The 22,373-nt window shown below is 41.0% G+C and overlaps 1 long non-coding RNA gene across 1 annotated transcript; it reads left to right on the forward strand.

Moving 5' to 3' along the window:
- Window positions 1-293: 293 nt before the first annotated feature.
- LOC117528462 lies at window positions 294-17,506 on the forward strand. The gene is made up of 3 exons (XR_004565772.1): window positions 294-305; window positions 6,331-6,337; window positions 17,305-17,506. It is a non-coding gene; the product is annotated as an uncharacterized LOC117528462 (long non-coding RNA).
- Window positions 17,507-22,373: the final 4,867 nt, after the last annotated feature.

Raw genomic sequence — 22,373 nt, forward strand, 5'->3', positions numbered from 1 at the left:
AGCAGCCTGGTAGGAATGGGGTCTAATAGACATGTTGATGGTTTGGAGGAAGTAACTAATGAAAATAACTCAGACAGAACAAACGGAGAGAAAGAGTCTAACCAAATACCGGCATCACTGAAAGCAGCCAAAGATAACGATACGTCTTTGGGATGGTTATGAGTAATTTTTTCTCTAATAGTTAAAATTTTATTAGGAAAGAAAGTCATGAAGTCATTACTAGTTAAAGTTAAAGGAATACTCGGCTCAATAGTGCTCTGACTCTTTGTCAGCCTGGCTACAGTGCTGAAAAGAAACCTGGGGTTGTTCATATTTTCTTCAATTAGTGATGAGTAGTAAGATGTCCTAGCTTTACAGAGGGCTTTTTTATAGAGCAACAGACTCTTTTTCCAGGCTAAGTGAAGATCTTCTAAATTAGTGATGTTGTGTGGGCCGCTGAAGAGGAGGTACTGCTGGCCCACCACCACCAGAGGGCGCCCTGCTTGGAGTGCGGGCTCCAAGCACGAGAGGGCGCCAGACCCAGAAGAAGTGACAGCTGTCACTCATCCTCTGCACCAGCTGTCACTCGTTATCATCACTACCATAAAAGCCGGACTGCAACTCCACCTCCCCGCCGAGAAATCGACTACCGTGAGGTAAATTCTCTGCTGACTGACACATTGTGTTATTTGCAGCCCTATTCCTGTGGACGGAGCCTTATCTGGAGTGGCGGAGATTAACGACGACGACTGCGCCTTACTCTCTGGACAGATAAGTGGTTACACAGGCGTTGCACGAGTGTGTGATTCGGAGGTGGAGGTTCCCCCTCCTAACGGTGTACAGACCGAGAACCACTGAGTGTAAAGACGTACACTCATTCATCTTGTTTCTGCTTTTGCCAGCAGTACCAGGGTCGACAGTCGAAGACAGAGGTCACCTGGAGATTCGGGACTTGGCGGCTCCGGTGTTCTTCAGGCCGTTGGTGGTGGAAGCCGTGTGGGACGCGGCCTCTCTCTCATCGGGGTCTCCTATCTTCGAGCCTGCCCACACGTCACCTGGTGTTAATTGACTTTGCAGATTTTGTGTATTTAGTTGTGTATTGTCACAACATTAAATTGTTACCTTTTGGCTTACTCATTGTCCGTTCATTTGCGCCCCCTGTTGTGGGTCCGTGCTACGACACCTTCACAACAAGTGAGATGCCATTTCCTCTCCAACTTACGGGTTATCTGCTTTAAGCTGCGAGTTTGTGAGTTATACCACGGAGTCAGGCACTTCTGATTTAAAGCTCTCTTTTTCAGAGGAGCTACAGCATCCAAAGTTGTCTTCAGTGAGGATGTAAAACTATTGACGAGATACTCTATCTCACTTACAGAGTTTAGGTAGCTACTCTGCACTGTGTTGGTATATGGCATTAGAGAACATAAAGAAGGAATCATATCCTTAAACCTAGTTACAGCGCTTTCTGAAAGACTTCTAGTGTAATGAAACTTATTTCCCACTGCTGGGTAGTCCATCAGAGTAAATGTAAATGTTATTAAGAAATGATCAGACAGAAGGGAGTTTTCAGGGAATACTGTTAAGTCTTCAATTTCCATACCATAAGTCAGAACAAGATCTAAGATATGATTAAAGTGGCGGGTGGACTCATTTACATTTTGAGCAAAGCCAGTTGAGTCTAATAATAGGTTAAATGCAGTGTTGAGGCTGTCATTCTCAGCATCTGTGTGGATGTTAAAATCGCCCACTATAATTATCTTATCTGAGCTAAGCACTAAGTCAGACAAAAGGTCTGAAAATTCACAGAGAAACTCACAGTAATGACCAGGTGGACGATAGATAATAACAAATAAAACTGGTTTTTGGGACTTCCAATTTGGATGGACACGACTAAGAGTCAAGCTTTCAAATGAATTAAAGCTCTGTCTGGGTTTTTGATTAATTAATAAGCTGGAATGGAAGATTGCTGCTAATCCTCCGCCTCGGCCCGTGCTACAAGCATTCTGGCAGTTAGTGTGATTCGGGGGTGTTGACTCATTTAAACTAACATATTCATCCTGCTGTAACCAGGTTTCTGTAAGGCAGAATAAATCAATATGTTGATCAATTATTATATCATTTACTAACAGGGACTTAGAAGAGAGAGACCTAATGTTTAATAGACCACATTTAACTGTTTTAGTCTGTGGTGCAGTTGAAGGTGCTATATTATTTTTTCTTTTTGAATTTTTATGCTTAAATAGATTTTTGCTGGTTATTGGTGGTCTAGGAGCAGGCACCGTCTCTACGGGGATGGGGTAATGAGGGGATGGCAGGGGGAGAGAAGCTGCAGAGAGGTGTGTAAGACTACAACTCTGCTTCCTGGTCCCAACCCTGGATAGTCACGGTTTGGAGGATTTAAGAAAACTGGCCAGATTTCTAGAAATGGGAGCTGCTCCATCCAAAGTGGGATGGATGCCGTCTCTCCTAACAAGACCAGGTTTTCTCCAGAAGCTTTGCCAATTATCTATGAAGTCCACCTCATTTTTTTGGACACCACTCAGACAGCCAGCAATTCAAGGAGAAGATGCAGCTAAACATGTCACTCCCGGTCCGATTGGGGAGGGGTCCAGAGAAAACTACAGAGTCCGACATTGTTTTTGCAAAGTTACACACCGATTCAATGTTAATTTTAGTGACCTCCGATTGGCGTAACCGGGTGTCATTACTGCCGACGTGATTTACAGTCTTACCAAATTTACGCTTAGCCTTAGCCAGCAGTTTCAAATTTCCTTCAGTGTCGCCTGCTCTGGCCCCCGGAAGACAATTGACTATGGTTGCTGGTGTCGCTAACTTCACATTTCTCAAAACAGAGTCGCCAATAACCAGAGTTTGATCATCGGCGGGTGTGTCGTCAAGTGGGGAAAAACGGTTAGAAATGTGAACGGGTTGGCGGTGTACACGGGGCTTCTGTTTAGAACTACACTTCTTCCTCACAGTCACCCAGTCGGCCTGCTTTCCCGGCTGCTCGGGATCTGCTGGAAGGGAACTAACGGCGGCTAAGCTACCTTGGTCCGCACCGACTACAGGGGCCTGGCTAGCTGTAGAATTTTCCACAGTGCGGAGCCGAGTCTCCAATTCGCCCAGCCTGGCCTCCAAAGCTACGAATAAGCTACACTTATTACAAGTACCATTACTGCTAAAGGAGGCCGAGGAGTAACTAAACATTTCACACCCAGAGCAGAAAAATGCAGGAGAGACAGGAGAAGCCGCCATGCTAAATTGGCTAAGAGCTAGTAGCTGCGCTAAGCTAGCGGATTCCTAAAAACACACAAAGTGAATAATGTGTAAATAATTTAGAGGTGATTCAGCAGAGGGAGTGCTTTAGTTAAGGCACGTGAAGATTACACTGTGAAACAAATCGTTATCTAGTTAACTAGATCAATCTAACTGCACAGATTAAACAGCTAACATATACAGCAAAACACCACTGTGCTCCAGAACAGGAAGTGATACAATACCGCAGTGAGAGCCAACCACCAGTAGAGGCAAAGTGCGCATGCGCAGTTGCATGTCCAGTGAGTTACATCATCTCCACATGTTCAGTTGTGCGAGGCATCTCATCTTGACGGTTGACGTCTTCAAGTCCAGGGTAGAGCGATGTGCGCATGCGCACGCATGCACAGTAGTGTGACGCACCTCATCTCGATGGGACACCGGAGCGCTGTGCTATAAGGCAGCACAGACCCACAGTGGGCATGTTCACTCTTTCAGAACCTTGGACAGCAGCACAGCCATGAGGCTCATATCAAAAAGATGCATCATAACCACGCGGTATTTTTATTGTTGTAATACTGAATAGTCAGTAAGTCCCTTCAGCTGCTCACTTGTTTTTCACTCAGGGTCGCCACAGATTATCACGAACAAAGCTGTGACAAAAATGCAGGCCAATGGCTGCCACCATACCGCTGCAAAGTCTGAGGGTGTTGGACCTCCACAGGCAGATGATAGAAGCTGAGGAGAGTCATGAAGCGATACTGGCTATGCAAATACAGGAACACTGACGTCAGAACGCGAGGTGGCAGAGCTGGTGGTGAGCCTCCTTTTATGCACACTCCTGACTTGCATCACACACTAGTCAAGAGTGTTGTGCATGAGACACCTCATGCATAACACCATTGCAGCATGTATGTAACAAGTACCATGCCAGTACTCTTTCCAAACTTTTCCCCCAGATATGGCTGCAACCTGCTACTCCCTGCAACATGTGTGTGACCAACACATGTGCAGTGGGTTGTGACTGAGGCTTAAAGAGGATGGTGCAAAGAAACTGTGTTTTGTCTTTTAAACAACTATGAATGTGTTTTTGGCATCATTTAAAGAGCCGAGTGCACTTGATCCTGTTGCATTGCTGTATCGCTGGTGAAGAGGTGAGAGGTTATCTGGCCAGTAAATAGATCTGCAGGCACATTTTCAAAGTGCACAGTTATAAGAGTAGCTCCTTCAGCTGAGCACTTCATTCCTGTAACACTTCATCCTCCATCTCCATCCACTCATTCTCCTCCAAATCCCGTCAGACAACCCCCCCCCCCCCCCACTCATGGGCCATTATGTGCTCACATTGATTAGTAAAGTATTTGTGATCGATTAGTATGAATTAGTGTTTCATAACCACTGCCCCAAAGCCCATTAATGGGCCATATAGCACCATCTAGTGGGTCTTGATTATTTTTCCAAGTTGGAGTTAATTTTTAGTATTGTATAATATTAATATTACAAGTTTCTTCTAATCTGCAATGGAAATGAGATGTTTTAAACATCATACAAAACATATAAACAACAAATGTGATTTGAAACTGAGTTTGTCAGCATTTGGGTTCAGGGATAAATTCACTTTTTACAATTTTAGTCACATTGAAACATTGTTTGGAATCAGGTGCCTGAGGGCTTTTCTCCCCTTCAATGATTGCCTGTTTTGTAAGAAATCCTTATTTAAAAGTTGGCTCAGCAAGATAGTTCACTAGTCATCTTGGGTGTTAAGAAGAAGAAGGAGAAGGGCCATTATTGTCACTGTACATATATGGCTGCCCACTTTTTTGGTCGTGGGGGGAACCATAATGCCCAGAGGACACCCACTTAGACATAGAGAGACCATACAAGCTCCTTAGAGACAGGACCAGGTGGGAAGCGATCCCAGGACCTTCTTGCTGTGAGGCAACAGTGCAAAACACTAAAAAAAATCCACTGTAAGCCAAAAATTAGCAACAAAATAATGCTGAAACCTAGGTTTTTAAGTTGTCAACACAATAGTGATGTAAAAGTTTGAAAAATAATGTCAGTCTGGTGTAACTTCACCATTATACCAGTTTATATCAATATGGGCAGGTGTGGTGGCCAAGCAGGTTCCTGTGATTATTTCCATTGTGGAAGGTTCCCAGTTTGATGCCACTTCTCCACGTAATGTGGAGTTGCACCAGGAAGGGCAGCCGTCAAATCAGCATGCAAATTCACCTCAAATCTGCTGTTGCGACCCAGAGAGAAGCCATAGAGACAATTATCAGTTTACCTCAATGCTGTGTTCATGTTAGAAAATGTGGATATGTTGTAAGGAATTATAAAATGCACAAACACATAACTGTGAAATCCAGGCTTCAGCAAGTCTTGAATATTCTTCTCTAAAATGTGACCTACATGTCAGAAAAAATTATGTGGATCTCAAAATCATTGAAATATAAATTAATTTCGTCAGGCGTACAGTACATCCGGAAAATATTCACTGCGCTCATTTTTTTTCAACATTTAGTTATGCTACAGCCTTATTCCAAAATGTATGAAATTTATTTTTTCCCTCAGAACTCTACTCACAACACCCCATAATGACAACATAAAAAAGCATTGTTTTTCTTTTTTTTTTTTGCAAATTTATAAAAAAAAAACTAAAATCACGTGTACATAAGTATTCACCCCTTTGCTAAATACTGTGTTGATTCACCTTTGGCAGCAATTACAGCCTCAAGTCTTGTCATTATGGGGTACTGTGTGGAGAATTTTGAGAAAAAAAATTTATTTCATCCATTTTGGAATAAGGCTGTAACATAACAAAATGTGGAAAGAGTGACATGCTGTGAATACTTTCCAGATGCACTGTTAGTCAGAAAGCAAAACAGTCCAAGGTGCCCTACATTTGTACGCTATAAACCCAAGTAAATAATTACTTCAATTAAGTTAATTTTCTCAAATATGAATTAGAACATTAGCTGACATATTTTGATTAGGTAAAATGAACTTGGCTAATTTGTATTTACATCGAGTTAAATATGTATAATAATAAAACATACTATAAAGGTTATGTTGAGAAAGGTTTTGCACCAGAGAGTTTGTGGTTTATGAACAAACTGTTCTACCATCTCAGCCATATGCATCGACCCGGATCACGAGACAATATTGTTTTTCATTTCTGGTTTCCTGAAGCAGACTCAGAGAGTATACACGCTGGAATCAAACAACAAAAGGAACATAGTTTGAGTTGTACACATTTCTGGGAAGCGCACTGCTTTGGGACGATGGTTCAGATTTTAAATCATGTTGTTCTAAAACTAGAAAGTTGTTGGATTAATTCCCCAGTACTCCTTATGCCAAAGTGTCCTTGAAAACGTCAGTAAACCTCAGCTACATTAACAGTGTCCTCTGTGTTGAATCTGAATCTTTGAAGAGTGTATTTTGTACATGAATTTGTTCAGTTTTTTTACTCGATTACCATAAATAGAAGTTCACAAATTAGTTTATTTAATGTATCTGCAGTCAACAGATATTTGTACACTAACAACAAATATTTAAGCTGTAATAACGTATTTTAAAGTACACCATTTTACTTATAAAAATATGTGGAAATCAGTTATCTCATTTTTTGTGTTCTGCCAATTTATTCTGGCTTACAGTGCACGTTATTTGATATGAAAGTGGATTGTTGTAATTAAATGTCATGCTGTTATTCAGCCTGTTCTATGCTGTGGAAATGTCTGGATAAAATGGAAATCACTTCTGTGAAGATTTTGGAGCTTCTGCTTCTATCAGACGTTTTCACAGATTATTCACTCTGCTGAACGTGTTAATCAGCAAATGGAAGAAGAATCTGCACACTGGCACTGTTTCATGCCACATGGGTGTCTATTCATAGTTTAAATCAGACTGTTTGCGGTCGAGCTGGAAGGACTGAGATGGATCGGCAAACAGCCTGCCTCAAGGCAGGGTCCACTACTCCAAGGATCCACTGGTCCTAGGGTCTATTAGTCCTAGGATCCACTGGTCCTAGGGTCCACTAGTCCTAGGATTCACTGGTCCTAGGGTCCACTAGTCCAAGGATCCACTGGTCCTCAAGTCCACTGGTCCTAGGGTCCACTAGTCCTAGGGTTCACTAGTCCTAGGATTCACTGGTCCTAGGGTCCACTAGTCCAAGGATCCAATGGTCCTAGGGTCCACTAGTCCTAGGGTTCACTAGTCTTAGGATTCACTGGTCCTAGGGTCCAATATTCCTAGGATCCCCTGGTCCTAACACCTTTATATTATTTGATGCTGTATATTACACCCCCAAACTGATTTTGAAGTTCACAAATAAATGTAATACTTTCAAATAGCAAACAAACCAAATCCAGTTTTGTTCAATTTACAAAAATAAAACATGATTCTGTTGATAAACACCAGTAGTCACCTTTAATTGCACTGTTAACTACAAATCTGTTGAATTGATATTCAACAAATAATGGGAATCCACCATAATTAGATGTTGTTTTTTTAATTGGCACACTTTTGTAACATTACTTAACCTACTTTAGTGCAACATATAGCCTACCATAAATGGAAAAACAACTTCAACATGCTCCCCTTAATACTAGGACAAGGACTAGTGGATCCTAGGACTAGTGGGACGTTCCCCTGGCGGATTGCTTGCCACCACTACACTTAACATACTGTATCAGGAGGGATTTTCGCTAGATTCTGTTTCTTCGTCACATTAAACTTTAGTTGCAAGTCGATGGTGCAACCAATGGGTTGTCTAATTTTTCAGTGAGTAAATTCCTTGAGCTATACCTAAATAATTGGCATAGCAGGTGTGCCTCTGGTGCCTGTTTTGTTTTATTTCTCATAACAGACATGGAGTTTGTCTATATAATGAAGCACACAAGATCCAAAATTGGTTTTAGGGGGTGCGGGGGGAGTTGTTCACAGAGGCATTGTTTGTTCTTTACACCTGCTGCCTGTCAAATGATTGTGTCCCAAATCTGAAAATCTCAAAACCTTGGAGATCAGTGCACACCAGAGAAGACAACGGTGATGAAAGATGGGGAGGAACCCCTTCCCATGATAGACAGACAGAGCAAGATGTACAACACAGAGAGGGAGTTAACTACCATGACAACCAGTGATGGCATCAACAGGGCTCTGTTTTCTATTGGGGGGTTCATAAGTATCAATGGCAGTCTCAGTGAAATATCTTGAAATATCTCTTAAACTGTTTTGAAAGCTACAGTAGGGATAACTAGTTGTAATGTCAACTACAACTAGCTGGTACTTGACTAGTCAACTATTTTTCTACAAGTCGGTGAGTCAGCTTGTAGGTTTTCTGGAAACAGGTGTGAAGCTCAAACTGGGTGTTTTCCAAATGTCGTCGTCTTGGCAGTGCCTTTTTTCCTCTAGTTGTCGTCGAGTCCATAGCAGTTGGCAGCCACTGCTAACAAGTCTGGACTCCTTAAAGCACTCAAAGCAACCACAGTGCTAGTTATTGGTAAATGGAATACGTCTATATTGCACTTTTATCCTCAGAGTGCTTTATAGTGATACCTCACATTCACATAGATGCTATTGTTTTGGATGAAGGAGCTTGCTCGAGGCCCAGTAGTGATATTCAGGTCAGGTTTTCTGTCACACCCCCTTAAACCATATATGCACTCTGTCCAAAGTGCACACCTTGTCCTGAAAAGTATGTTTCTTGTCTTTTAGAAGCTTAACTACAGAATCTTGACCTGATGTGGAACTTCTTTTGTGCTCACTCAGAGGCTTGTGGAGCAGTACAGTGCATCCGGAAAGTATTCACAATACGTCACTTTTTCCACATTTTGTTATGCTACAGCCTTATTCCAAAATGTAGTAATCTAATGTTTTCCCCTCAAAATTCTACTCACAACACCCCATAATGACAAAATAACAAACATTTAGTAATTTATTTATTTTTGTAAATTTATTAAAAAAAACAAAGAAAGAAAGAAATCATATGTACATAAGTATTCACACCCTTTGCTCAATACTTTGTTGATGCACCTTTGGCAGCAATTACAGCCTCAAATCTTCTTGAATATGATGCCACAAGCTTGGTGCACCTATCTTTTTGCTCATGCCTCTTTGCAGCACCTCTCAAGCTCCATCAGGTTGGATGAGGAGCGTTGGTACACAGACATCCTGAGATCTCTCCAGAGATGTTCAATCAGATTCAGGTCTGGGCTCTGACTGGGCCACTCAAGGACATTTGCAGTTGTCCTGAAGCCTCCCCTTTTGATACCTTGGCTGTGTGCTTAGAGTCATTGTCCTGCTGAAAGATGAACCGTCACCCCAGTCTGAGGTCAAGAGCCCTCTGGAGCAGGTTTTCATCCAGGATGTCTCTGTACATTGCTGCATTTATCTTTCCTTCAATCCTGACTAGTCTCCCAGTTCCTGCCACTGAAAAACATCCCCACAGCATGATGCTGCCACCACCATGCTTCACTATAGGGATGGTGCCTGGTTTCCTCCAAACATGACGCCTTGCATTCACACCAAAGAGTTTAATCTTCATCTCATCAGACCAGAGAATTTTGTTTCTCATGGTCTGAGAGTCCTGCAGGTGCCTTTTGGCAAACTCCAGGTGGGTTGTCATGTGCCTTTTACTAAGGAGTGGTATCCGTCTGGACTCTCTACCATACAGGCCTGATTGGTGGATTGCTGTAGAGATGGTTGTCCTTCTGGAAGGTTTTCCTTTCTACACAGAGGAATGCTGGCACTCTGACAGAGTGACCATCAGGTTCTTGGTCACTTCCACAACTAAGGTCTTTCACCCCAATTACTCAGTTTAAACGGGCGGCCAGCTATAGATAGAGTCCTGGTGGATCCAAACTTCTTCCATTTACGGATGATGGAGACCACTGTGCTCAGTGTGACCATCAAAGCAACAGAAATCTTTCTGTACTCTTCCGTAGATTTGTGCCTGGAGACAATCCTGTCTGAGGTCTACAGACAATACCTTTGACTTCATGCTTGGTTTGTACTCTGACATGCACTGTCAACTGTGGGACCTCATATGTAGACAGGTGTGTGTCTTTCCAAATCATGTCCAATCACTTTACCCCAGGTGGACTCCAATTAAACTGTAGAAACATCTCAAGGAGGATCAGTGGAAACAGGATGCGCCTGAGCTCACGTTTGAGGTTCATGGTAAAGGCTGTTAATACTTATGTACATGTGAGTTCTTTTTTTTTTTTTTTTTGATAAATTTGCAAATATCAAAATAAAAATAAAAACTTTTTTCACATTGTCATTATGGGGTATTGTGTTTAGAATTTTGAGTAAGAAATTAATTTCATCCTTTTTGGAATAAGGCCGTAACATAACAAAAAGTGGAAACAGTGAAACGCTGTGAAAACTTTCCAGATGCACCGTCCCCTTAGTTTGTCCGATATAGATTTCAGAATCATCCTCACTGCACATTACAGATTAAATAACACTTCCTCTGATGTGAAATCAAATCAGATTCTGTCTTTTGAGGAAAACAGATGCAGTGAGAATAAAGAATTCTTGGTGCAACTTAATAATGTGCTTTGATTGGCTACACTTGAATTAAGTTCAACCAAATTAATATATTAATATTTATGGAAACAGATGTGGTCAATTTGCACAAACTTAATTTATCTGAGAGGAACAAACTTAAGGCAGCACAGTGACCTCGGTCACACTATCGTAAAACAGGAAGGCAAACTCCTTGAGACTGAGTGCGCTTACTCTCTGACAAATTGGTGAAGGTTGCAGACGATCAACATCTAATTTATAAAGACAGACAAATGTTAAAATAATACTTTGGGCAAAGAATCTTTCTCAAAACTCTTTTGTCACTAAACTAAATCATTGTCTCAAAACACTAAATGCAACAAATGCTGGTGTTTGATGTACAGAATGAGTGACAAACACAGCTGCGGTGACATCAACAACTGCATTCACAGAGTGGAACATGCACATCTTATATTAATGACACAGAGCCATTCAAATGAATACTTTACGACTCAATAATGCCAAATTATATGGTCCTGTGTGGCACTGGCATTTGATCAATCAATCAGTTTTATTTATATAGCGCCAAATCACAACAAACAGTTGCCCCAAGGCGCTTTATATTGTAAGGCAAGGCCATACAATAATTACGGAAAAACCCCAACGGTCAAAATGACCCCCTGTGAGCAAGCACTTGGCGACAGTGGAAAGGAAACACTCCCTTTTAACAGGAAGAAACCTCCAGCAGAACCAGGCTCAGGGAGGGGCAGTCTTCTGCTGGGACTGGTTGGGGCTGAGGGAGAGAACCAGGAAAAAGACATGCTGTGGAGGGGAGCAGAGATCAATCACTAATGATTAAATGCAGAGTGGTGCATACAGAGCAAAAAGAGAAAGAAACACTCAGTGCATCAAGGGAACCCCCCAGCAGTCTACGTCTATAGCAGCATAACTAAGGGATGGTTCATGGTCACCTGATCCAGCCCTAACTATAAGCTTAAGCAAAAAGGAAAGTTTTAAGCCTAATCTTAGGTAGCTACTCTGCACTGTGTTGGTATATGGCATTAGAGAACATAAAGAAGGAATCATATCCTTAAACCTAGTTACAGCGCTTTCTGAAAGACTTCTAGTGTAATGAAACTTATTCCCCACTGCTGGGTAGTCCATCAGAGTAAATGTAAATGTTATTAAGAAATTATCAGACAGAAGGGAGTTTTCAGGGAATACTGTTAAGTCTTCAATTTCCATACCATAAGTCAGAACAAGATCTAAGATATGATTAAAGTGGCGGGTGGACTCATTTACATTTTGAGCAAAGCCAATTGAGTCTAATAATAGATTAAATGCAGTGTTGAGGCTGTCTGTGTGGATGTTAAAATCGACCGCTATAATTATCTTATCTGAGCTAAGCACTAAGTCAGACAAAAGGTCTGAAAATTCACAGAGAAACTCACAGTAACGACCAGGTGGACGATAGATAATAACAAATAAAACTGGTTTTTGGGACTTCCAATTTGGATGGACAAGACTAAGAGTCAAGCTTTCAAATGAATTAAAGCTCTGTCTGGGTTTTTGATTAATTAATAAGCTGGAATGGAAGATTGCTGCTAATCCTCCGCCCCGGCCCGTGCTACGAGCATTCTGACAGTTAGTGTGACTCGGGGGTGTTGACTCATTTAAACTAACATATTCATCCTGCTGTAACCAGGTTTCTGTAAGGCAGAATAAATCAATATGTTGATCAATTATTATATAATTTACTAACAGGGACTTAGAAGAGAGAGACCTAATGTTTAATAGACCACATTTAACTGTTTTAGTCTGTGGTGCAGTTGAAGGTGCTATATTATTTTTTTCTTTTTGAATTTTTATGCTTAAATAGATTTTTACTGGTTATTGGTGGTCTGGGAGCAGGCACCGTCTCTACAGGGATGGGGTAATGAGGGGATGGCAGGGGGAGAGAAGTTGCAGAGAGGTGTGTAAGACTACAACACTGCTTCCTGGTCCCGACCCTGGATAGTCACGGTTTGGAGGATTTAAGAAAACTGGCCAGATTTCTAGAAATGAGAGCTGCTCCATCCAAAGTGGGATGGATGCCGTCTCTCCTAACAAGACCAGGTTTTCTCCAGAAGCTTTGCCAATTATCTATGAAGCCCACCTCATTTTTTGGACACCACTCAGACAGCCAGCAATTCAAGAAGATGCGGCTAAACATGTCACTCCCGGTCCGATTGGGGAGGGGCCCAGAGAAAACTACAGAGTCCTACATTGTTTTTGCAAAGTTACAAAGCTACCTTGGTCCGCACCGACTACAGGGGCCTGGCTAGCTGTAGAATTTTCCACGGTGTGGAGCCGAGTCTCCAATTCGCCCAGCCTGGCCTCCAAAGCTACGAATAAGCTACACTTATTACAAGTACCATTACTGCTAAAGGAGGCCGAGGAATAACTAAACATTTCACACCGAGAGCAGAAAAGTGCAGGAGAGACAGGAGAAGCCGCCATGCTAAACTTGCTAAGAGCTAGTAGCTGCGCTAAGCTAGCGGATTCCTAAAAACACACAAAGTGAATAATGTGTAAATAATTTAGAGGTGATTCAGCAGAGGGAGTGCTTTAGTTAAGGCACGTGAAGATTACACTGTGAAACAAATCGTTATATAGTTAACTATATCAATCTAACTGCACAGATTAAACAGCTAACAGATACAGCAAAACACCGCTGTGCTCCAGAACAGGAAGTGATACAATACCGCAGTGAGAGCCAACCACCAGTAGAGGCAAGCAAGAGCTTTGATCAATGTAATCACTTTAACATGGGTCCCATGGGTCCTTGAAATCCTTGAAAGTTTGTGAATTTGACAAAAGAAATCAACACTCTTGAAAGTTTTTGAAAATATACAAGGTCATTAAAAGTGCTTGAGTTTATATAATTCATTTCATTTCATTTATATAGCACCAAATCACAGCAAAGCTGCCTCAAGGAGCTTCACACAAGTAAGCCGTAGTGGATTCGGACATCACTACGGTTTTGTTGCTGTTAGATCTCAGTTCTGCATTTGATACAGTAGATCATCATATTCTACTTGATAGGCTGGAAAATCATTTTGGGATTACTGTTAGTGCCCTTGCATGGCTGAGGTCATACTTGACCAGTCGTTCTCACTGTGTTTTGTACAGTAACACTACCTCTAACCTTAGTGACATGAATTTTGGGGTTCCACGGGGGTCTGTCTTGGCCCCCTGCTTTTCTCCCTTTATATAGCACCCCTTGGGCACATATTGCAGCGTTTTGGGATTACCTTTCACTGCTATGCAGATGATACTCAGTTATATATGCCGATAACTGCTGGTAATCTCATTCACATAAAATCCTTAGAAGATTGCCTTGCAGCAGTGAGAAGTTGGATGTCTAGAAACTTCCTACTTTTAAACTCTGATAAGACTGAAATGATGGTTCTTCGTCCAGTGAGACATCGGCATCAATTTGACCAGTTAACGCTCAGCCTCGGCTCATGTGTCATACATCACACTGACAAAGTGAGGAACCTTGGGGTCATTTTTGATCCTTCGTTGTCCTTTGACCTCCACATTAAAAATATTCCGAGGACTGCTTTCTTCCACCTGCGAAATATAGTGAATATTCATCCCATCCTGTCTATGGCTGATGCTGAGACCCTGATCCATGCATTTATCTCTTCTAGACTGGACTACTGCAATGTTCTATTTTCTGGTTTACCTCAGTCTAGCATTAGGGCTCTCCAATTGGTTCAAAATGCTGCAGCCAGACTTCTGACATGAAGCAGAAAGTTCGACCACATTACACCCATTTTGGTGTCTCTTCACTGGCTTCCTGTCCCAGTGAGATCAGATTTTAAAGTTCTGCTACTAACCTATAAAATTATTCATGGACTGGCACCTCCCTACCTAGCTGACCTAGTTAAACCTTACGTACCGGCCCAGGCTTTACGTTCTCAGGGTGCAGGACTACTTTGTGTCCCTAAGGTGAATAAGAAGTCTGCGGGTCACAGAGCTTTCTCTTATCGTGCCCCTGTTCTGTGGAATGATCTCCCTGTGTCAATAAAACAGTCAGATTCTGTGGAGATTTTCAAGTCCAGACTTAAGACGCACTTATTTTCCTTTTCATATGGCTAGCATACTGGTACAGTTTTATTTTATGCTTTTTACTCTTTTAATTCATTTTATTAGTAACTGGAGCAGGCCACGGCCTCAGCTTTACCTAAATTCTAGGTCTTTTAGTGAAGTTTAGGGCTAGCGGCTGGCGATCACCTTAGTATTTCTCTGTTTTCTTGTTGATTAATGCTGGCAAATTATACAGTATTTTTTGTTTTTCTGATTCCTGATTCTGTTTTTTCTCTGTTTAAGGTGCAGCTCCATCCAGAGATGGGAGTTGTATTCATGTTGGTGATCCTCCTGTCCTGTGCGCCAATAGCATTTCTTGTATATTCGTCCGTGAATTCTTCTGTGAATTGTTCTGTAATTTATGTTTGTAGCTTGGCCCAAGCAGAGGGTCACCCCTTTGAGTCTGGGTCTGCTTGAGGTTTCTTCCTCAGAGGGAGTTTTTCCTTACCACTGTTGCTCTGGGGATTGGTTAGCTTTGACCTTACCTGTGTGAAGCACTTTGAGGCAACTCTGTTGTGATTTGGCACTATATAAATGAAAAAATAAAATAAAAAATAAATAAGGTCTAACCTTACCAACACCTAGAGCAAGCACACAGGTGACAATGGTAAGGAAAAACTCCCTCTGATGATTCTGAGGAAGAAACCTCAAGCAGACCAGACTCAAAGGGTTGACCCACTGCTTAGGTCATACTACTGAAAACATTTTTAACAATACAGAGGAACATCAATTTTTTTGAGAGTTAGTAACTCCATGCAGACGTCCAGTTGTTTAGAGAGGGGCGGTGGGGGGATGGGTCTTCAAATCTAGTCTTCGAGCATAGTCCATTTTGCAACTGCCGTAGTCAACCTTTGTGTTCTATTTTGTTTTATTTAATATTTGTGCTCTACAGAGTTTATCTCTGTTTTTCTGCATATGCCTTCCAACGTTGATGTGTCCTTGTTTATTATGCTACCACGCCGCAATGTTATATACCGCCGCAATGACTCCATGCAGAACTATAATTCGCGAGTCATACTGGTGTGATGGTCGCAACACAACTTGAGCAACATGTCAATCACGGCCATGTAAGAATTGAATTGAGGGCAGCGATCATATTCAAGTCCAGAAATTGACATTTTGACTTCATGCCGGCAACATTAAATAATTAACACCTTTTACTAGACTTACTACGACTGCGAAGGAATTCACATGTGTAAAAGTATTAATTAATTTTCTATACCAGCTTACTTCAATCAAGGGTGATGGGGCGGGGGGGGGGGGGGGTTTGCTGGAGCCTATCCCAACACTCATAGGGCAAGAGGCAGGGTAAACCCTGGACAGGGAACCAGTCTATCATAGGGTCACTTACAGACAAATGCATTCATGCATTCACACAGCAATAGTCAATTTAAAATTTACATTTCACATTAGCCTGCATGTCTTTGAAAGCGTTCACGCCAAGGAGTTTGAGCCCAAGATATTTCATGTTTCATTTGTTAATATACATCCATTCCTGCATTTAACACCCACAATACATTCCAAAAATATTGAAACAGGGTAAGTTATTTCCTAAATATGAGGATAAGGATTAAATCATCAATTTTTCAGCCAGACTTCTTGAGACAAGTCAGAGAATGAACACATGAGCATTTCCAAGTCAGTCTCACGCTTCATTTACATCAATCATTAAGAAATACAGACAGTATGGTGCTGCTGAGTAAATCAGTGTCAAGTAGACAGCTCTCAAAAACTGAGCCATGCTGGAAGGAGACTAGTGAGGGAAGCCACCAAGACACTCAAACTGTCTGCGAGGAAACAGAAGTCAAAGCAGATGTAAGGATCACTGTGTTTGTCAGCGGTTTTGAGGCTTTTCAAATATGTCGTAGTTCTGTTGCTCTTCTCATCCCATAACGTTTCGCTGTGATGTGTTAAGGAAAGCAAGAGACCATCATCTCTCATGTCCCTGTAACGCAACACTGTTGAGAAATATTCACAAATTCAAGCCTCTCACTTCAGGTGTTGTTCCTGAGCTTCCATTAATTCTGCAGGTCTCGCTATAAAATTTGTAGAAGTAGCTAACATGCTGTTCCTGCCATCTCAAACCGTCACCACAATCGTCCTTTAAATGGGGGAATTGGACTGTGAAAGTCCTTGATCTTCAGATAGCTGATGTGTGACCACATATTAGTGTTTAATAGTAATCATAGGTGACTCTTTAAGAAAGTCCTCAAAACAGACATTACAAATGTCCCATATACATAAGCATCAGTCCCACATTTTGACCTTTGCTTGTGATTTTGTTTTTTTCACAGATTTTTCTCATAATTAAATCGCTTTATTCTTTTCCCATCCTCCATCATTCTACCAATGTTTGGCCGAGTTACAGGTTTATTAAAATTGTTTTTTGTTCACACATGGACAGTAGGACAGACACACAAGACAAAATAACTAACACGTTGCCCGTGGGGACCCACGGGCTCTGGATTGGGTAGTGTTTAAAAAATAGGTAGCTGACATTTTTCAGGGGGGTAATAAATTATGCAAAGCTCCTATAATGATTTAGAATGGCGTGCGACCCCAGAATGTAATTATCAATGTCCATCATTCACTGTTGTTAGCTAATATCTGTAATTTCTCCAAAACTATTAGTTATATTAACTATTAACTTATATTAAGTTATATTAAGCATACCAAATGGCAAATGTCAGCTCTCCCCGGTTTGTCCGTGATCGAAGCCATGTATATATATATATATATATATATATATATATATATATATATATATATATGACTGAGCCAGTGGGGGTCGGTGGTTGTAATGAAGTTCACTGTGGGCTTTCTTTTCTTTATTGTGGTTGTGCACAACACATCAGGCAGACTTGTGACATGTCAATCAATGAAAGGTCTGATATTGTTTTAGATTATGAGATGTTGCAGCGTCTCCAGACACCAGCAGATGAGCTCACAGGAATAATGCCAGGCCTGCAGAAATAAAGTTTACTTTGGCCGACTTTTCAGGGTTGATTTTCAATCTGGCATCAATTGTTATTGAGTAGAGCTCGGACGGGCATGCTGTGGATTTGGTACAACACAACAGCTTTTTGTTTTTATATATGTCATTTGCAAAAAGTGAGCAGCTGCTTGGACAAAACAGCAATAAGAAGAAAAACCAAGAAATCAGGCAACAGCTGCATTCGAGCACATATTTTAAAAAGTTGAATTGCTTTGTTCTTCCAGAAATAACTAGAGATGCACAACAAATGTGTTTCTGAGGGTTTCGTACGTATGTGCACGAGGGAAAAAAACACACAAAACATGGACGGATAGAAAAAAATACTTTGAAGGATTTGATTTTTTTTTTTTTATCATTATTTTGACTAGATGAAAGTTTCACAGGTAAAAGACAAAAAAAAAAAAACAACAGAAAAGTATATATATTAAAAAATAACATCACAGCCATAAGAGCAAACACAGTAGATGCCTCATCCCTGTGTCTTTCTCTGATTGGCTCCCTTGTGTTGCTCCTGGCCAGGGCTGAACAAGGAGCTCCTTTCAGTGTTGCCTGGATCAAGCCGTGGTTGTGACTGCTTGGCACCCACTGAGGTGGTTAGTAGCCAGGGAGGGGAGGAGGGGCTTCAAAAGCAAAGGAGGTGAGGCAGAGGAAGTCAAAACGTGATGAGTGAAGGGGAGCTGGCCTATTTGTGCATTTGAAGGAAAAATAGCAGGGCGGGGGGAACTGCCGGGCACCAGCAGGAATCGCTGATGGCTCCTGCAACCAACAAGTCTGGGATCTGCAGAGAAGAAGAGAAGGGAAGAAAGACGGCAACGTTTGGCTTTTTTGATATATGTGCCGAAAAAATTAATATGCATTTGCTTTAAGGCTCGCTTGCATCGGTGCGTTCTTGCTGATGCACGCTAAAACAAAAAAACAAGCAAAACAACATGCAGAGTATCCAGGTGAATGCAAAGTGCTGAAGGACATGACTGCAGAGGAAACACAACAGATGCCCTCAGGCTGTGAGCTCCTCCTCAACACGGCAGTCACGGTTCCATCAAGCCTGATGTCTCCCGCTTTTACCAAAACACGCAACAGCAGTGCAGTTTTGTAAAAGCATCCTGTAACCCCAACTTTGCAGAGGAAGGCTGAGCTCCTCTGGGTTTTACAATACACCCTGTTACCAAAGTAGCACCAAAATGTAGTCACCACAATATATGGATTATCTGATATAGAAGCAGGAATAATGGTTGAAATAGGTATTGAAAGAATCTGGAGTGGTGTTCGCAGTTCGTGTTATTGATTTGTACAACGGATGAACAGTTTTGGCACCAATTCTATCTGTTGTTTAATTTTGGTTTTAACAAACACAGTGTCTCCAGTTTTCAGAAGGCAGACAAACTACATTTGAGTTTTAACAACAGCATTTGTATTTTCGACAGGATCCCTGATCCATTCCTAACTTGTTCCTGGACTAAGCAGCCAACAGATTGCAGCATATTGTGGATAAAAAACATTGCATCTGGTGCATCAAAACTTTTTTGCACAAATTGCTCTAGCATTTGTCTTCATTATATTATGTTCTTTTAAATAGCTGGGTCGTGGTCCAGAAACGAGCAGAGTTCATACAAATGGCGTCGAGGAGTAAAACAGGCTGAGTTCAGGGTAACGGTAAGGCGGAGGTCGGAGTACACAAGCAAGGTCAAAAAACACAAGAGAGCAAACAGGACAAGAACTAGAGGCGAGAGAGTGAATGAAGTCAACAATCAGGCAGTGAGCTGTGGAACTGTGAGGGCTTAAATAAGGAGCAGACTAGTTAGGGTGTAATGTGGTGCAGGTGTGTGGATGGTTCTGGAAATAGGTGTGGTTTAGTGAATCAAAGAAGAGGGGAGAAAGGCAAGAGAGTGTGGGAGTGAAAAACAAAGCAGTACAAAGCAAGAGAAGTAAGTGACAGAAAAACAAAAGTAAGTGAGCAAAACAAAAGGGGCAAAACTAAGAAATAATGTGACTAGTCTAAAAAGGGGAAAAGAAACAGGAAACCTAATAATAAACCAAAACTAGAACAGAACCGATACTGGCTGAGACAAAAGTGAATACAATAAATCAATCAATCAATCAATCAATTTTTTTTATATAGCGCCAAATCACAACAAACAGTTGCCCCAATGATGATAAATGATGATGGCAAAACAAACTATTGGTTAAACAGAAGATAAACAAAACTGGTGACTACAGAATAATGCAGTAAATTAAACAAGATAACTGATAAACAGAAACGGCAGTAAATAACAAACGGAACATAATCTGATAAGAAACACTGAAAATAAATAATAACCAAAACATGTGACTAAAGCATAATACAATAAATGTGATAAACAGAACTAAACTAAGACGAAAGTAACTTAAGGGACCAAGAGTGAAAGAATAAAATAACCAACTACAGAATAAATGATAACCAAAGAATGAACTAGTGATGAAAGTGTAACACAAAGAAAAGCAATAAACAGAACCAACCTGAGATTTACATCACAAAGTAACAACCGATGAAAAGTATAACCTGGAAACCACTGAGGAAATTAAGTCAAGAATCCAGACCTAAACCCTGAGCCAGAGCCGAGCGTGACAGCAAACAACTACAGCAACTCCAGACTTCACTATGTTCACAGTGAAACAACCAAAAGAATTCTTAAAGTACTCCAAAATAGTCGCCTTTTCAAGACGTTTATCTCCTTTGACGTAAAGGCTTTGTTTCTACTCATTTTGTTTTGCGTGGTTGGAGGTGATCACTGTGCCTGAAATAATTCAAGTTGTACATTTGTCTTTAAAAATATTACCACTGATGGCATACATTTCACATTTGCTTCCTGTGATAGCACTGTCACTAGGGAGAAATAAACACTTGTAAAACTGAAAATGCTGTTTTTTGGAACCTCTGGAGTGATTTACAAAACATTATATATATATTGAGACAGAATTACCATCGACACACACAAGAATACGAGGTCTGTCCGTAAAGTATAGGTCCTTTTTATTTTTTTCAGAAACTATATGGATTTCATTCATATGTTTTTACGTCAGACATGCTTGAACCCTCGTGCGCATGCGTGAGTTTTTCCACGCCTGTCGGTGATGTCATTCGCCTGTGAGCACTCCTTGTGGGAGGAGTCGTCCAGCCCCTCGTCGGAATTCCTTTGTCTGAGAAGTTGCTGAGAGACTGGCGCTTTGTTTGATCAAAATTTTTTCTAAACCTGTGAGACACATCGAAGTGGACATGGTTCGAAAAATTAAGCTGGTCTTCAGTGAAAATTTTAACAGCTGATGAGAGATTTTGAGGTGATTCTGTCGCTTTAAGGATTTTTCACGGTGCGAGACGTCGCGCAGCGCTCTCAGGCGGCGTCATCAGCCTGTTTCAAGCTTAAAACCTCCACATTTCAGGCTCTGTTGATTCAGGACGTCGTGAGAGAACAGAGAAGTTTCAGAAGAAGTCGGTTTCAGCATTTTATCTGGATATTCCACTGTTAAAGGAGATTTTTTTAATGAAAGACGTGCGGGCGGATTGCAGCGTCGGCTCGCAGCCGCCGCGACGCTCCGCCACAGGAAAAACACCTCTGTTGGAAGCCTTGAGGACAAGTTGGAACATCTCCAGCTGATAAACAATTTCTCATATACTCACTCCACTGAAAGCCATCAAAAGCCAACTGGATTTTAACAAATGGTTATCAACACGGAGGTGTTTTTCCTGTGCCGCCGCGTCGGCTGCGTCCCGAGTAAATGTGGGGAATTTATTGACATATGAAAATGGCTTAAGGAATGACACCAGCAATATCAATAGCAATTTAAAAAAATGGTAGTAATAATAATAATAGAAATAAAAAAAATAAAAAAAATTTTTTTTTGATTGACAATAATTATTGTCATTATTACTGTCTATTATGGTGGGAATTGTTTTTATCATCATTATTATTATTATAGATACTCATCACTAATATATGATATCAATTACATAGTAATAAAAAAGGAATATTGGTCACACTCGGTAGTCGTAATAACGTATGGGTATTTGGGGGTGGGATTAAATAAGTTCGTCTTCATCCCACTCCTTTTCGGGTTAAGTGCGCGGGTATGTATGCGTGTATGTTTGTATCTCCTGTTCTTTTCAACCCAATGTGGGTAAATGTAGATGTCAAAGAAATGCTTATTTTGTAAAACTCAAAATAAATGATCAATCAGTCAATATGTATGTATATGTACGTGTATATGTGTGTGTATATATGTATATGCATATATGTAGTATGTATGTGTATATATGTATACATGTGTGTGTGTGTGTATGTATGTATATGTGTGCGTGTATATATATGTGTATATGTGTAGGGGTATGTATATGTATGTGTAGGTATAAATGTATGTATGTGTATATATATGTAGTGTATATTTATTTATGTGTTAGTGGGTATGTATATAGGTATATATGTGAGTGTGTATATGTGTGTGTATAAGTGTATATATGTAT

The sequence above is a fragment of the Thalassophryne amazonica genome, chromosome 16 (assembly GCF_902500255.1).
Source record: "Thalassophryne amazonica chromosome 16, fThaAma1.1, whole genome shotgun sequence".
Lineage (NCBI taxonomy): Eukaryota > Metazoa > Chordata > Actinopteri > Batrachoidiformes > Batrachoididae > Thalassophryne > Thalassophryne amazonica.